The sequence below is a fragment of the Taudactylus pleione genome, unplaced genomic scaffold (genome assembly GCF_031769625.1).
Source record: "Taudactylus pleione unplaced genomic scaffold, aTauple2 ptg000085l, whole genome shotgun sequence".
In the NCBI taxonomy this organism is placed as follows: Eukaryota; Metazoa; Chordata; class Amphibia; order Anura; family Myobatrachidae; genus Taudactylus; species Taudactylus pleione.
The window spans coordinates 2,205,872-2,222,446 of record NW_028284487.1 but is presented as its reverse complement, the minus strand read 5'-3'; the positions used below and the strand labels follow the sequence as shown (position 1 = coordinate 2,222,446).

Below are 16,575 nucleotides of genomic sequence, written 5' to 3'. Positions count from 1 at the left end.
CTCATTAGCAGAGAAAGAATAGAGTTTATAATTGAACAAACAACACATCTAACATTGGATATTAGTAGGAAAGGCTTCTTAAAAGTGGACCAGATAGAATAAGTTCAGTATTGACAAATCTGGTTTCACTGGGGATTGAAGCCAGGAACTTCCATGAGTAAAGCAGATGTGATAACCCTTACACTATGAAACCAAGATAGGTGGATGATGGGTGGCCAAGTTTGTATGATCACAAATGTGCATGATCACTTTGTTACCAATTTATTATACAATAACAAAATAAATTGAAACTTCTTTAGTTCTTTAATCAGTTGTTTGCTCTATTAAAATAGTTTTTTATGGTTGAAAGCTAAATGTTTTTAAGATAAAATGTATTCTCATTAGCAGTGAAGAAACAGTTTGTAAGTGAACAAACAACATATTTCACATTGGGCAGTAGCAGGAAAGCCTTCCTTAAAGTATACCTATTGGTATAGGTCATTATTAATAAATATGATTTCACTGGGAATTGAACCCAGGACTTTCTGCGTGTAAAGCAGATGTGATAACCACTACACTATGAAACCAAGACGGAGGCTGTTCTCACATGGTTGGTCAAACTTGCAAGATCAAAAATTTTAGTTAAAACTTAGTAAAGAGTAATGAGCACAATGTAAAATAAACCTGTATATATCTATTTCAAATGAAACATTTTACAAAGCTTTTCAAGCTAATAATATTTATATTTGAAAAAAATATGCATTATTTCTAGCAACTTGAACATTTGTATTCTACTGACATGAGATTTAACAAGATTGTCTTGCTATCTATTTTCTTGCCTTGTTATCAAGAACTGCTTGCATATTATGGTAAGACTTTGTAGAAATAAAATGCCTTTTAATGACATAATTCAAGTATACTGCTTAAAAAAAACTTGTAGATTAACAAAAATACTACCATTCCAAATGTTAAATTTATCATCATTTTTGCTAAACTTGCAGATAAAAATTGGACATTTCTGTTTTCATTGAAAACAGATGACCCAAGAGTGAATGTTATAATACAACATAACATGATTGCAGCTTCTAATGTATAAACTTGATCACACCAACCCTCTGCAGCATTGGATGGTTACTGGCATTGTCAGGTGAAAATTGAAGTACTGGGAAAAGGGCTACATGGTGATACTGGGTTGAGTGGCATCTTTTTCAAAGGTTGGGAAAACAGTAGTTAGAAATGATGCTTCAATTCATATGTTAGCTTTAATTAGAAAAAAATGACACTGTTACCTATCTCTTTTACAATAACAAAATAAATTGAAACTTCTTTAGTTCTTTAATCAGTTGTTTGCTGTATTATGATATTTTTTATGGTTAAAAGCTAAATGATTTTAGGATAAAATGTATTCTCATTAGCAGAGAAAGAATAGAGTTTATAATTGAACAAACAACACATCTAACATTGGATATTAGTAGGAAAGGCTTCTTAAAAGTGGACCAGATCGAATAAGTTCAGTATTGACAAATCTGGTTTCACTGGGGATTGAACCCAGGACCTTCCACGAGTAAAGCAGATGTGACAACCCTTACGCTATGAAACCAAGATGAGTGGATCATGGGTGGCCAAGTTTGTATGATCACAAATGTGCATGATCACTTTGTTACCAATTTATTATACAATAACAAAATAAATTGAAACTTCTTTAGTTCTTTAATCAGTTGTTTGCTCTATTATGATAGTTTTTTATGGTTGAAAGCTAAATGTTTTTAAGATAAAATGTATTCTCATTAGCAGTGAAGAAACAGTTTGTAAGTGAACAAACAACATATTTCACATTGGGCAGTAGCAGGAAAGCCTTCCTTAAAGTATACCTATTGGTATAGGTCATTATTAATAAATATGATTTCACTGGGAATTGAACCCAGGACCTTCTGCGTGTAAAGCAGATGTGATAACCACTACACTATGAAACCAAGACGGAGGCTGTTCTCACATGGTTGGTCAAACTTGCAAGATCAAAAATTTTAGTTAAAACTTAGTAAAGAGTAATGAGCACAATGTCAAATAAACCTGTATATATCTATTTCAAATGAAACATTTTACAAAGCTTTTCAAGCTAATAATATTTATATTTGAAAAAAATATGCATTATTTCTAGCAACTTGAACATTTGTATTCTACTGACATGAGATTTAACAAGATTGTCTTGCTATCTATTTTCTTGCCTTGTTATCAAGAACTGCTTGCATATTATGGTAAGACTTTGTAGAAATAAAATGCCTTTTAATGACATAATTCAAGTATACTGCTTAAAAAAAACTTGTAGATTAACAAAAATACTACCATTCCAAATGTTAAATTTATCATCATTTTTGCTAAACTTGCAGATAAAAATTGGACATTTCTGTTTTCATTGAAAACAGATGACCCAAGAGTGAATGTTATAATACAACATAACATGATTGCAGCTTCTAATGTATAAACTTGATCACACCAACCCTCTGCAGCATTGGATGGTTACTGGCATTGTCAGGTGAAAATTGAAGTACTGGGAAAAGGGCTACATGGTGATACTGGGTTGAGTGGCATCTTTTTCAAAGGTTGGGAAAACAGTAGTTAGAAATGATGCTTCAATTCATATGTTAGCTTTAATTAGAAAAAAATGACACTGTTACCTATCTCTTTTACAATAACAAAATAAATTGAAACTTCTTTAGTTCTTTAATCAGTTGTTTGCTGTATTATGATATTTTTTATGGTTAAAAGCTAAATGATTTTAGGATAAAATGTATTCTCATTAGCAGAGAAAGAATAGAGTTTATAATTGAACAAACAACACATCTAACATTGGATATTAGTAGGAAAGGCTTCTTAAAAGTGGACCAGATCGAATAAGTTCAGTATTGACAAATCTGGTTTCACTGGGGATTGAACCCAGGACCTTCCACGAGTAAAGCAGATGTGACAACCCTTACGCTATGAAACCAAGATGAGTGGATCATGGGTGGCCAAGTTTGTATGATCACAAATGTGCATGATCACTTTGTTACCAATTTATTATACAATAACAAAATAAATTGAAACTTCTTTAGTTCTTTAATCAGTTGTTTGCTCTATTATGATAGTTTTTTATGGTTGAAAGCTAAATGTTTTTAAGATAAAATGTATTCTCATTAGCAGTGAAGAAACAGTTTGTAAGTGAACAAACAACATATTTCACATTGGGCAGTAGCAGTAAAGCCTTCCTTAAAGTATACCTGTTGGTATAGGTCATTATTAATAAATATGATTTCACTGGGGATTGAACCCAGGACCTTCTGCGTGTAAAGCAGATGTGATAACCACTACACTATGAAACAAAGACGGAGGCTGTCCTCACATGGTTGGTCAAACTTGCAAGATCAAAAATTTTAGTTAAAACTTAGTAAAGAGTAATGAGCACAATGTCAAATAAACCTGTATATATCTATTTCAAATGAACATTTTACAAAGTTTTTCAAGCTAATAATATTTATATTTGAAAAAAATATGCATTATTTCTAGCAACTTGAACATTTGTATTCTACTGACATGAGATTTAACAAGATTGTCTTGCTATCTATTTTCTTGCCTTGTTATCAAGAGCTGCTTGCATATTTTGGTAAGATTTTGTAGAAATAAAATGCCTTTTAATGACATAATTCAAGTATACTGCTTAAAAAAACTTGTAGATTAACAAAAATACTACCATTCTAAATGTTAAATTTATCATCATTTTTGCTAAACTTGCAGATAAAAATTAGACATTTCTGTTTTCATTGAAAACAGATGACCTAAGAGTGAATGTTATAATACAACATAACATGATTGCAGCTTCTAATGTATTAACTTGATCACACCAACGCTCTGCAGCATTGGATGGTTGCTGGCATTGTCAGGTGAAAATTGAAGTACTGGGATAAATGGCTACATGGAGATACTGGGTTGAGTGGCATCTTTTTCAAAGGTTGGGAAAACAGTAGTTAGAAATGATGCTACAATTCATATGTTAGCTTTAATTAGAAAAAAACGACACTTTGTTACCAATCTCTTTTACAATAACAAAATAAATTGAAACTTCTTTAGTTCTTTAATCAGTTGTTTGCTGTATTATGATATTTTTTATGGTTAAAAGCTAAATGATTGTAGGATAAAATTTATTCTCATTAGCAGAGAAAGAATAGAGTTTATAATTGAACAAACAACACATCTAACATTGGATATTAGTAGGAAAGGCTTCTTAAAAGTGGACCAGATTGAATAATTTCTGTATTGACAAATATGGTTTCACTGGGGATTGAACCCAGTACCTTCCATGAGTAAAGCAGATGTGATATCCCTTACACTATGAAACCAAGATGAGAGGATCATGGGTGGCCAAGTTTGTATGATCACAAAAGTGCATGATCACTTTGTTACCAATTTTTTATACAATAACATAATAACTTCAAACTTCTTTAGTTCTTTAATCAGTTGTTTGCTCTATTATGATAGTTTTTTGTGGTTGAAAGCTAAATGTTTTTAAGATAAAATGTATTCTCATTAGCAGTGAAGAAACAGTTTGTAAGTGAACAAACAACATATTTCACATTGGGCAGTAGCAGGAAAGCATTCCTTAAAGTATACCTGTTGGTATAGGTCATTATTAATAAATATGAATTCACTGGGGATTGAACCCAGGACCTTCTGCATGTAAAGCAGATGTGATAACCACTACACTATGAAACCAAGACGGAAGCTGTCCTCACATGGTTGGTCAAACTTGCAAGATCAAAAATTTTAGTTAAAACTTAGTAAAGAGTTATGAGCACAATGTCAAATAAACCTGTATATATCTATTTCAAATGAACATTTTACAAAGTTTTTCAAGCTAATAATATTTATATTTGAAAAAAATATGCATTATTTCTAGCAACTTGAACATTTGTATTCTACTGACATGAGATTTAACAAGATTGTCTTGCTATCTATTTTCTTGTCTTGTTATCAAGAACTGCTTGCATATTTTGGTAAGACTTTGTAGAAATAAAATGCCTTTTAATGACATAATTCAAGTATACTGCTTAAAAATTTTTTGTAGATTAACAAAAATACTACCATTCCAAATGTTAAATTTATCATCATTTTTGCTAAACTTGCAGATAAAAATTGGACATTTCTGTTTTCATTGAAAACAGATGACCTAAGAGTGAATGTTATAATACAACATAACATGATTGCAGCTTCTAATGTATTAACTTGATCACACCAACCCTCTGCAGCATTGGATGGTTACTGGCATTGTCAGGTGAAAATTGAAGTACTGGGAAAATGGCTACATGGAGATACTGGGTTGAGTGGCATCTTTTTCAAAGGTTGGGAAAACAGTAGTTAGAAATTATGCTACAATTCATATGTTAGCTTTAATTAGAAAAAAATGACACTGTGACCAATCTCTTTTACAATAACAAAATAAATTGAAACTGCTTTAGTTCTTTAATCAGTTGTTTGCTGTATTATGATATTTTTTATGGTTAAAAGCTAAATAATTTTAGGAAAAAATGTATTCTCATTAGCAGAGAAAGAACAGAGTTTATAATTGAACAAACAACACATCTAACATTGGATATTAGTAGGAAAGGCTTCTTAAAAGTGGACCAGATTGAATAATTTCAGTTTTGACAAATCTGGTTTCACTGGGGATTGAACCCAGGACCTTCCATGAGTAAAGCAGATGTGATATCCCTTACACTAGGAAACTAAGATGAGAGGATCATGGGTGGCCAAGTTTGTATGATCACAAAAGTGCTTGATCACTTTGTTACCAATTTATTATACAATAACAAAATAAATTGAAACTTCTGTAGTTCTTCAATCAGATGCTTGCTCTATTATGATAGTTTTTTATGGTTGAAAGCTAAATGTTTTTAAGATAAAATGTATTCTCATTAGCAGTGAAGAAACAGTTTGTAAGTGAACAAACAGCATATTTCACATTGGGCAGTAGCAGGAAAGCCTTCCTTAAAGTATACCTGTTGGTTAATGTCATGATTAATAAATTTGATTTCACAGGGGATTGAACCCAGGACCTTACGCGTGTAAAGCAGATGTGATAACCACCACACTATGAAACCAAGATGGAACCTGTTCTCAATTGGTTGGTCAACTTGCATGATCAAAAATTTTAGTTAAAACTTAGTAAAGAGTTATGAGCACAATCTCAAATAAACCTGTATATATCTATTTCAAATGAAACATTTTACAAAGCTTTTCAAGCTAATAATATTTATATTTGAAAAAAATATACATTATTTCTAGCAACTTGAACATTTGTATTCTACTGACATGAGATTTAACAAGATTGTCTTGCTATGTATTTTCTTGCCTTGTTATCAAGAGCTGCTTGCATATTTTGGTAAGACTTTGTAGAAATAAAATGCCTTTTAATGACATAATTCAAGTATACTGCTTAAAAAAAACTTGTAGATTAACAAAAATACTACCATTCCAAATGTTAAATTTATCATCATTTTTGCTAAACTTGCAGATAAAAATTAGACATTTCTGATTTCATTGAAAACAGATGAACTAAGAGTGAATGTTATAATACAACATAACATGATTGCAGCTTCTAATGTATTAACTTGATCACACCAACCCTCTGCAGCATTGGATGGTTACTGGCATTGTCAGGTAAAAATTGAAGTACTGGGAAAATGGCTACATGGAGATACTGGGTTGAGTGGCATCTTTTTCAAAGGTTGGGAAAACAGTAGTTAGAAATTATGCTACAATTCATATGTTAGCTTTAATTAGAAAAAAATGACACTGTTACCAATCTCTTTTACAATAACAAAATAAATTGAAACTTCTTTAGTTCTTTAATCAGTTGTTTGCTGTATTATGATATTTTTTATGGTTAAAAGCTAAATGATTTTAGGAAAAAATGTATTCTCATTAGCAGAGAAAGAACAGAGTTTATAATTGAACAAACAACACATCTAACTTTGGATATTAGCAGGAAAGGCTTTTTAAAAGTGGACCAATTGCATAAGTTTAGTATTGATAAATCTAGTTTTACTGGGCATTGAACCGAGAACCTTCCATGAGTAAAGCAGATGTGATAACCCTTACACTATGAATCCAAGATGAGTGACCAATGGGTGGCCAAGTTTGTATGATCAGAAATGCGCCTGATCACTTTCTTACCATCTATTTATATAATACCAAAATAAATTGAAACTTCTATAGTTCTTTAATCAGTTGTTTGCTCTATTATGATAGTTTTTTATGGTTGAAAGCTAAATGTTTTTAAGATAAAATGTATTCTCATTAGCAGTGAAGAAACAGTTTTAAGTGAACAAACAACATATTTCACATTGGGCAGTAGCAGGAAAGCCTTCCTTAAAGTATACCTGTTGGTATAGGTCATGATTAATAAATTTGATTTCAATGGGGATTGAACCCAGGACCTTCTGCGTGTAAAGCAGATGTGATAACCACTACACTATGAAACAAAGATTGAGAATGTCCTCACATGGTTGGTCAAACTTGCATGATCAAAAATTTTTGTTAAAACTTAGTAAAGAGTAATGAGCACAATGTCAAATAAACCTGTATATATCTATTTCAAATGAAACATTTTACAAAGCTTTTCAAGCTAATAATATTTATATTTGAAAAAAATATGCATTATTTCTAGCAACTTGAACATTTGTATTCTACTGACATGAGATTTAACAAGATTGTCTTGCTATCTATTTTCTTGCCTTGTTATCAAGAAGTGCTTGCATATTATGGTAAGACTTTGTAGAAATAAAATGCCTTTTAATGACATAATTCAAGTATACTGCTTAAAAAAAACTTGTAGATTAACAAAAATACTACCATTCCAAATGTTAAATTTATCATCATTTTTGCTAAACTTGCAGATAAAAATTGGACATTTCTGTTTTCATTGAAAACAGATGACCCAAGAGTGAATGTTATAATACAACATAACATGATTGCAGCTTCTAATGTATTAACTGGATCACACCAACCCTCTGCAGCATTGGATGGTTACTGGCATTGTCAGGTGAAAATTGAAGTACTGGGAAAAGGGCTACATGGTGATACTGGGTTGAGTGGCATCTTTTTCAAAGGTTGGGAAAACAGTAGTTAGAAATGATGCTTCAATTCATATGTTAGCTTTAATTAGAAAAAAATGACACTGTTACCTATCTCTTTTACAATAACAAAATAAATTGAAACTTCTTTAGTTCTTTAATCAGTTGTTTGCTGTATTATGATATTTTTTATGGTTAAAAGCTAAATGATTTTAGGATAAAATGTATTCTCATTAGCAGAGAAAGAATAGAGTTTATAATTGAACAAACAACACATCTAACATTGGATATTAGTAGGAAAGGCTTCTTAAAAGTGGACCAGATAGAATAAGTTCAGTATTGACAAATCTGGTTTCACTGGGGATTGAACCCAGGACCTACCACGAGTAAAGCAGATGTGACAACCCTTACGCTATGAAACCAAGATGAGTGGATCATGGGTGGCCAAGTTTGTATGATCACAAATGTGCATGATCACTTTGTTACCAATTTATTATACAATAACAAAATAAATTGAAACTTCTTTAGTTCTTTAATCAGTTGTTTGCTCTATTATGATAGTTTTTTATGGTTGAAAGCTAAATGTTTTTAAGATAAAATGTATTCTCATTAGCAGTGAAGAAACAGTTTGTAAGTGAACAAACAACATATTTCACATTGCGCAGTAGCAGGAAAGCCTTCCTTAAAGTATACCTGTTGGTATAGGTCATTATTAATAAATATGATTTCACTGGGGATTGAACCCAGGACCTTCTGCGTGTAAAGCAGATGTGATAACCACTACACTATGAAACCAAGACGGAAGCTGTCCTCACATGGTTGGTCAAACTTGCAAGATCAAAAATTTTAGTTAAAACTTAGTAAAGAGTAATGAGCACAATGTCAAATAAACCTGTATATATCTATTTCAAATGAACATTTTACAAAGTTTTTCAAGCTAATAATATTTATATTTGAAAAAAATATGCATTATTTCTAGCAACTTGAACATTTGTATTCTACTGACATGAGATTTAACAAGATTGTCTTGCTATCTATTTTCTTGTCTTGTTATCAAGAACTGCTTGCATATTTTGGTAAGACTTTGTAGAAATAAAATGCCTTTTAATGACAGAATTGAAGTATACTGCTTAAAAAATTTTTGTAGATTAACAAAAATACTACCATTCCAAATGTTAAATTTATCATCATTTTTGCTAAACTTGCAGATAAAAATTGGACATTTCTGTTTTCATTGAAAACAGATGACCTAAGAGTGAATGTTATAATACAACATAACATGATTGCAGCTTCTAATGTATTAACTTGATCACACCAACCCTCTGCAGCATTGGATGGTTACTGGCATTGTCAGGTGAAAATTGAAGAACTGGGAAAAGGGCTACATGGTGATACTGGGTTGAGTGGCATCTTTTTCAAAGGTTGGGAAAACAGTAGTTAGAAATGATGCTACAATTCATATGTTAGCTTTAATTAGAAAAAAATGACACTGTTACCTATCTCTTTTACAATAACAAAATAAATTGAAACTTCTTTAGTTCTTTAATCAGTTGTTTGCTGTATTATGATATTTTTTATGGTTAAAAGCTAAATGATTTTAGGATAAAATGTATTCTCATTAGCAGAGAAAGAATAGAGTTTATAATTGAACAAACAACACATCTAACATTGGATATTAGTAGGAAAGGCTTCTTAAAAGTGGACCAGATAGAATAAGTTCAGTATTGACAAATCTGGTTTCACTGGGGATTGAAGCCAGGAACTTCCATGAGTAAAGCAGATGTGATAACCCTTACACTATGAAACCAAGATAGGTGGATGATGGGTGGCCAAGTTTGTATGATCACAAATGTGCATGATCACTTTGTTACCAATTTATTATACAATAACAAAATAAATTGAAACTTCTTTAGTTCTTTAATCAGTTGTTTGCTCTATTATGATAGTTTTTTATGGTTGAAAGCTAAATGTTTTTAAGATAAAATGTATTCTCATTAGCAGTGAAGAAACAGTTTGTAAGTGAACAAACAACATATTTCACATTGGGCAGTAGCAGGAAAGCCTTCCTTAAAGTATACCTATTGGTATAGGTCATTATTAATAAATATGATTTCACTGGGAATTGAACCCAGGACCTTCTGCGTGTAAAGCAGATGTGATAACCACCACACTATGAAACCAAGACGGAGGCTGTTCTCACATGGTTGGTCAAACTTGCAAGATCAAAAATTTTAGTTAAAACTTAGTAAAGAGTAATGAGCACAATGTCAAATAAACCTGTATATATCTATTTCAAATGAAACATTTTACAAAGCTTTTCAAGCTAATAATATTTATATTTGAAAAAAATATGCATTATTTCTAGCAACTTGAACATTTGTATTCTACTGACATGAGATTTAACAAGATTGTCTTGCTATCTATTTTCTTGCCTTGTTATCAAGAACTGCTTGCATATTATGGTAAGACTTTGTAGAAATAAAATGCCTTTTAATGACATAATTCAAGTATACTGCTTAAAAAAAACTTGTAGATTAACAAAAATACTACCATTCCAAATGTTAAATTTATCATCATTTTTGCTAAACTTGCAGATAAAAATTGGACATTTCTGTTTTCATTGAAAACAGATGACCCAAGAGTGAATGTTATAATACAACATAACATGATTGCAGCTTCTAATGTATAAACTTGATCACACCAACCCTCTGCAGCATTGGATGGTTACTGGCATTGTCAGGTGAAAATTGAAGTACTGGGAAAAGGGCTACATGGTGATACTGGGTTGAGTGGCATCTTTTTCAAAGGTTGGGAAAACAATAGTTAGAAATGATGCTTCAATTCATATGTTAGCTTTAATTAGAAAAAAATGACACTGTTACCTATCTCTTTTACAATAACAAAATAAATTGAAACTTCTTTAGTTCTTTAATCAGTTGTTTGCTGTATTATGATATTTTTTATGGTTAAAAGCTAAATGATTTTAGGATAAAATGTATTCTCATTAGCAGAGAAAGAATAGAGTTTATAATTGAACAAACAACACATCTAACATTGGATATTAGTAGGAAAGGCTTCTTAAAAGTGGACCAGATAGAATAAGTTCAGTATTGACAAATCTGGTTTCACTGGGGATTGAACCCAGGACCTTCCACGAGTAAAGCAGATGTGACAACCCTTACGCTATGAAACCAAGATGAGTGGATCATGGGTGGCCAAGTTTGTATGATCACAAATGTGCATGATCACTTTGTTACCAATTTATTATACAATAACAAAATAAATTGAAACTTCTTTAGTTCTTTAATCAGTTGTTTGCTCTATTATGATAGTTTTTTATGGTTGAAAGCTAAATGTTTTTAAGATAAAATGTATTCTCATTAGCAGTGAAGAAACAGTTTGTAAGTGAACAAACAACATATTTCACATTGGGCAGTAGCAGGAAAGAATTCCTTAAAGTATACCTGTTGGTATAGGTCATTATTAATAAATATGATTTCACTGGGGATTGAACCCAGGACCTTCTGCGAGTAAAGCAGATGTGATAACCACTACACTATGAAACCAAGACGGAAGCTGTCCTCACATGGTTGGTCAAACTTGCAAGATCAAAAATTTTAGTTAAAACTTAGTAAAGAGTAATGAGCACAATGTCAAATAAACCTGTATATATCTATTTCAAATGAACATTTTACAAAGTTTTTCAAGCTAATAATATTTATATTTGAAAAAAATATGCATTATTTCTAGCAACTTGAACATTTGTATTCTACTGACATGAGATTTAACAAGATTGTCTTGCTATCTATTTTCTTGTCTTGTTATCAAGAACTGCTTGCATATTTTGGTAAGACTTTGTAGAAATAAAATGCCTTTTAATGACATAATTCAAGTATACTGCTTAAAATTTTTTTGTAGATTAACAAAAATACTACCATTCCAAATGTTAAATTTATCATCATTTTTGCTAAACTTGCAGATAAAAATTGGACATTTCTGTTTTCATTGAAAACAGATGACCTAAGAGTGAATGTTATAATACAACATAACATGATTGCAGCTTCTAATGTATTAACTTGATCACACCAACCCTCTGCAGCATTGGATGGTAACTGGCATTGTCAGGTGAAAATTGAAGAACTGGGAAAAGGGCTACATGGTGATACTGGGTTGAGTGGCATCTTTTTCAAAGGTTGGGAAAACAGTAGTTAGAAATGATGCTACAATTCATATGTTAGCTTTAATTAGAAAAAAATGACACTGTTACCTATCTCTTTTACAATAACAAAATAAATTGAAACTTCTTTAGTTCTTTAATCAGTTGTTTGCTGTATTATGATATTTTTTATGGTTAAAAGCTAAATGATTTTAGGATAAAATGTATTCTCATTAGCAGAGAAAGAATAGAGTTTATAATTGAACAAACAACACATCTAACATTGGATATTAGTAGGAAAGGCTTCTTAAAAGTGGACCAGATAGAATAAGTTCAGTATTGACAAATCTGGTTTCACTGGGGATTGAAGCCAGGAACTTCCATGAGTAAAGCAGATGTGATAACCCTTACACTATGAAACAAGATAGGTGGATGATGGGTGGCCAAGTTTGTATGATCACAAATGTGCATGATCACTTTGTTACCAATTTATTATACAATAACAAAATAAATTGAAACTTCTTTAGTTCTTTAATCAGTTGTTTGCTCTATTATGATAGTTTTTTATGGTTGAAAGCTAAATGTTTTTAAGATAAAATGTATTCTCATTAGCAGTGAAGAAACAGTTTGTAAGTGAACAAACAACATATTTCACATTGGGCAGTAGCAGGAAAGCCTTCCTTAAAGTATACCTATTGGTATAGGTCATTATTAATAAATATGATTTCACTGGGAATTGAACCCAGGACCTTCTGCGTGTAAAGCAGATGTGATAACCACTACACTATGAAACCAAGACGGAGGCTGTTCTCACATGGTTGGTCAAACTTGCAAGATCAAAAATTTTAGTTAAAACTTAGTAAAGAGTAATGAGCACAATGTCAAATAAACCTGTATATATCTATTTCAAATGAACATTTTACAAAGTTTTTCAAGCTAATAATATTTATATTTGAAAAAAATATGCATTATTTCTAGCAACTTGAACATTTGTATTCTACTGACATGAGATTTAACAAGATTGCCTTGCTATCTATTTTCTTGCCTTGTTATCAAGAGCTGCTTGCATATTTTGGTAAGATTTTGTAGAAATAAAATGCCTTTTAATGACATAATTCAAGTATACTGCTTAAAAAAAACTTGTAGATTAACAAAAATACTACCATTCTAAATGTTAAATTTATCATCATTTTTGCTAAACTTGCAGATAAAAATTAGACATTTCTGTTTTCATTGAAAACAGATGACCTAAGAGTGAATGTTATAATACAACATAACATGATTGCAGCTTCTAATGTATTAACTTGATCACACCAACGCTCTGCAGCATTGGATGGTTGCTGGCATTGTCAGGTGAAAATTGAAGTACTGGGATAAATGGCTACATGGAGATACTGGGTTGAGTGGCATCTTTTTCAAAGGTTGGGAAAACAGTAGTTAGAAATGATGCTACAATTCATATGTTAGCTTTAATTAGAAAAAAATGACACTTTGTTACCAATCTCTTTTACAATAACAAAATAAATTGAAACTTCTTTAGTTCTTTAATCAGTTGTTTGCTGTATTATGATATTTTTTATGGTTAAAAGCTAAATGATTGTAGGATAAAATTTATTCTCATTAGCAGAGAAAGAATAGAGTTTATAATTGAACAAACAACACATCTAACATTGGATATTAGTAGGAAAGGCTTCTTAAAAGTGGACCAGATTGAATAATTTCTGTATTGACAAATCTGGTTTCACTGGGGATTGAACCCAGTACCTTCCATGAGTAAAGCAGATGTGATATCCCTTACACTATGAAACCAAGATGAGAGGATCATGGGTGGCCAAGTTTGTATGATCACAAAAGTGCATGATCACTTTGTTACCAATTTTTTATACAATAACAAAATAACTTCAAACTTCTTTAGTTCTTTAATCAGGTGTTTGCTCTATTATGATAGTTTTTTGTGGTTGAAAGCTAAATGTTTTTAAGATAAAATGTATTCTCATTAGCAGTGAAGAAACAGTTTGTAAGTGAACAAACAACATATTTCACATTGGGCAGTAGCAGGAAAGAATTCCTTAAAGTATACCTGTTGGTATAGGTCATTATTAATAAATATGATTTCACTGGGGATTGATCCCAGGACCTTCTGCGTGTAAAGCAGATGTGATAACCACTACACTATGAAACCAAGACGGAAGCTGTCCTCACATGGTTGGTCAAACTTGCAAGATCAAAAATTTTAGTTAAAACTTAGTAAAGAGTAATGAGCACAATGTCAAATAAACCTGTATATATCTATTTCAAATGAACATTTTACAAAGTTTTTCAAGCTAATAATATTTATATTTGAAAAAAATATGCATTATTTCTAGCAACTTGAACATTTGTATTCTACTGACATGAGATTTAACAAGATTGTCTTGCTATCTATTTTCTTGTCTTGTTATCAAGAACTGCTTGCATATTTTGGTAAGACTTTGTAGAAATAAAATGCCTTTTAATGACATAATTCAAGTATACTGCTTAAAAATTTTTTGTAGATTAACAAAAATACTACCATTCCAAATGTTAAATTTATCATCATTTTTGCTAAACTTGCAGATAAAAATTGGACATTTCTGTTTTCATTGAAAACAGATGACCCAAGAGTGAATGTTATAATACAACATAACATGATTGCAGCTTCTAATGTATAAACTTGATCACACCAACCCTCTGCAGCATTGGATGGTTACTGGCATTGTCAGGTGAAAATTGAAGTACTGGGAAAAGGGCTACATGGTGATACTGGGTTGAGTGGCATCTTTTTCAAAGGTTGGGAAAACAATAGTTAGAAATGATGCTTCAATTCATATGTTAGCTTTAATTAGAAAAAAATGACACTGTTACCTATCTCTTTTACAATAACAAAATAAATTGAAACTTCTTTAGTTCTTTAATCAGTTGTTTGCTGTATTATGATATTTTTTATGGTTAAAAGCTAAATGATTTTAGGATAAAATGTATTCTCATTAGCAGAGAAAGAATAGAGTTTATAATTGAACAAATAAACACATCTAACATTGGATATTAGTAGGAAAGGCTTCTTAAAAGTGGACCAGATAGAATAAGTTCAGTATTGACAAATCTGGTTTCATTGGGGATTGAACCCAGGACCTTCCACGAGTAAAGCAGATGTGACAACCCTTACGCTATGAAACCAAGATGAGTGGATCATGGGTGGCCAAGTTTGTATGATCACAAATGTGCATGATCACTTTGTTACCAATTTATTATACAATAACAAAATAAATTGAAACTTCTTTAGTTCTTTAATCAGTTGTTTGCTCTATTATGATAGTTTTTTATGGTTGAAAGCTAAATGTTTTTAAGATAAAATGTATTCTCATTAGCAGTGAAGAAACAGTTTGTAAGTGAACAAACAACATATTTCACATTGGGCAGTAGCAGGAAAGCCTTCCTTAAAGTATACCTGTTGGTATAGGTCATTATTAATAAATATGATTTCACTGGGGATTGAACCCAGGACCTTCTGCGTGTAAAGCAGATGTGATAACCACTACACTATGAAACCAAGACGGAGGCTGTCCTCACATGGTTGGTCAAACTTGCAAGATCAAAAATTTTAGTTAAAACTTAGTAAAGAGTAATGAGCACAATGTCAAATAAACCTGTATATATCTATTTCAAATGAACATTTTACAAAGTTTTTCAAGCTAATAATATTTATATTTGAAAAAAATATGCATTATTTCTAGCAACTTGAACATTTGTATTCTACTGACATGAGATTTAACAAGATTGTCTTGCTATCTATTTTCTTGCCTTGTTATCAAGAGCTGCTTGCATATTTTGGTAAGATTTTGTAGAAATAAAATGCCTTTTAATGACATAATTCAAGTATACTGCTTAAAAAAAACTTGTAGATTAACAAAAATACTACCATTCTAAATGTTAAATTTATCATCATTTTTGCTAAACTTGCAGATAAAAATTAGACATTTCTGTTTTCATTGAAAACAGATGACCTAAGAGTGAATGTTATAATACAACATAACATGATTGCAGCTTCTAATGTATTAACTTGATCACACCAACGCTCTGCAGCATTGGATGGTTGCTGGCATTGTCAGGTGAAAATTGAAGTACTGGGAAAAATGGCTACATGGAGATTCTGGGTTGAGTGGCATCTTTTTCAAAGGTTGGGAAAACAGTAGTTAGAAATGATGCTACAATTCATATGTTAGCTTTAATTAGAAAAAAACGACACTTTGTTACCAATCTCTTTTACAATAACAAAATAAATTGAAACTTCTTTAGTTCTTTAATCAGTTGTTTGCT

General features: G+C 31.2%; 12 non-coding genes across 12 annotated transcripts; all 12 read right to left on the bottom strand.

Annotated features, from left to right (window-relative positions):
• Nucleotides 1-493: 493 nt before the first annotated feature.
• On the bottom strand, nt 494-566 carry TRNAV-UAC (transfer RNA valine (anticodon UAC)). Its single transcript has one exon. It is a non-coding gene; the product is annotated as a tRNA-Val (tRNA).
• A 1,313-nt stretch (nt 567-1,879) lies between these two features.
• Nucleotides 1,880-1,952, bottom strand: TRNAV-UAC (transfer RNA valine (anticodon UAC)). Its single transcript has one exon. It is a non-coding gene; the product is annotated as a tRNA-Val (tRNA).
• Nucleotides 1,953-3,265: 1,313 nt separating this feature from the next.
• On the bottom strand, nt 3,266-3,338 carry TRNAV-UAC (transfer RNA valine (anticodon UAC)). The gene has a single exon. It is a non-coding gene; the product is annotated as a tRNA-Val (tRNA).
• Nucleotides 3,339-4,652: 1,314 nt separating this feature from the next.
• Nucleotides 4,653-4,725, bottom strand: TRNAV-UAC (transfer RNA valine (anticodon UAC)). The gene has a single exon. It is a non-coding gene; the product is annotated as a tRNA-Val (tRNA).
• Nucleotides 4,726-6,037: 1,312 nt separating this feature from the next.
• Nucleotides 6,038-6,110, bottom strand: TRNAV-UAC (transfer RNA valine (anticodon UAC)). Its single transcript has one exon. It is a non-coding gene; the product is annotated as a tRNA-Val (tRNA).
• A 1,309-nt stretch (nt 6,111-7,419) lies between these two features.
• Nucleotides 7,420-7,493, bottom strand: TRNAV-UAC (transfer RNA valine (anticodon UAC)). Its single transcript has one exon. It is a non-coding gene; the product is annotated as a tRNA-Val (tRNA).
• Nucleotides 7,494-8,806: 1,313 nt separating this feature from the next.
• Nucleotides 8,807-8,879, bottom strand: TRNAV-UAC (transfer RNA valine (anticodon UAC)). Its single transcript has one exon. It is a non-coding gene; the product is annotated as a tRNA-Val (tRNA).
• Nucleotides 8,880-10,191: 1,312 nt separating this feature from the next.
• On the bottom strand, nt 10,192-10,264 carry TRNAV-UAC (transfer RNA valine (anticodon UAC)). The gene has a single exon. It is a non-coding gene; the product is annotated as a tRNA-Val (tRNA).
• Nucleotides 10,265-11,577: 1,313 nt separating this feature from the next.
• On the bottom strand, nt 11,578-11,650 carry TRNAV-UAC (transfer RNA valine (anticodon UAC)). The gene has a single exon. It is a non-coding gene; the product is annotated as a tRNA-Val (tRNA).
• Nucleotides 11,651-12,961: 1,311 nt separating this feature from the next.
• TRNAV-UAC (transfer RNA valine (anticodon UAC)) lies at nt 12,962-13,034 on the bottom strand. The gene has a single exon. It is a non-coding gene; the product is annotated as a tRNA-Val (tRNA).
• Nucleotides 13,035-14,349: 1,315 nt separating this feature from the next.
• On the bottom strand, nt 14,350-14,422 carry TRNAV-UAC (transfer RNA valine (anticodon UAC)). The gene has a single exon. It is a non-coding gene; the product is annotated as a tRNA-Val (tRNA).
• Nucleotides 14,423-15,735: 1,313 nt separating this feature from the next.
• On the bottom strand, nt 15,736-15,808 carry TRNAV-UAC (transfer RNA valine (anticodon UAC)). Its single transcript has one exon. It is a non-coding gene; the product is annotated as a tRNA-Val (tRNA).
• Between the last annotated feature and the right edge of the window lie 767 nt (nt 15,809-16,575).